The 682-nt window shown below is 38.0% G+C and overlaps 1 long non-coding RNA gene across 1 annotated transcript in view; it reads right to left on the bottom strand.

The window, feature by feature from the left end:
- Positions 1–682, bottom strand: part of LOC119591014 — a 4,113-nt gene that overhangs the window by 2,415 nt on the left and 1,016 nt on the right. The window contains exon 2 of the long non-coding RNA XR_005230312.1: positions 638–676. This is a non-coding gene — a long non-coding RNA (uncharacterized LOC119591014). The remainder of the gene's footprint in view (positions 1–637; positions 677–682) is intronic.

Below are 682 nucleotides of genomic sequence, written 5' to 3'. Positions count from 1 at the left end.
TAGGATAAATCAACAAACAACAACCCACATTAAACACCTCAACACACAATGAAAACAAAACAAACACAAAAAACATCTATACAAATACACACAACAACAAAACAAACACATCGTAAACAAACACACAAAGAAGACAAACACACTACATACACATAAACACCACAAACCAAAAACACCCCAACAAACACAACAAAAAACAAAACCGCGCGCGCGGACGCAAAACAACCACAACCCTCTGATGCAATGTGTGTGTGTGAGAAAATCTGAAGTAATATCATGAAACCTACGTAGTTAAAGACCTTCATGTACAGTACATATTGAAATGTTTAAAAAAAGCAAAAAGAAAATTCTTGATAAGAAGTAGGACTAAAACAGACAGAAAACGAAGAAATCGTTTAAGTAGAACAGACTTTTAAAGAAAAGAAAGAAACTACATACAGAATATAGTACCTCGAATACGCGATAGAGAAACATCCCCAATCAAAAAAGAAAGAAGGAAAACGCGTACAGGAACGCAATAACAACCACAACCCTCTGATGGCAAATTGTGAAACAAAAGCTACATGGAGGCCAATAATGATGCAAGCAATACCAGTGGCTGTAATGGGGATGATATCCAGCTGCCTCAGTATCTTACCTCCTCCGCCGCCTCCGTGCGATGATGTCACTACTCCACCTGGAA

Source organism: Penaeus monodon, chromosome 28, assembly GCF_015228065.2.
Source record: "Penaeus monodon isolate SGIC_2016 chromosome 28, NSTDA_Pmon_1, whole genome shotgun sequence".
In the NCBI taxonomy this organism is placed as follows: Eukaryota; Metazoa; Arthropoda; class Malacostraca; order Decapoda; family Penaeidae; genus Penaeus; species Penaeus monodon.
Note: the sequence above shows the minus strand (reverse complement) of the source record. Positions and strands in the feature narration are given on the sequence as shown.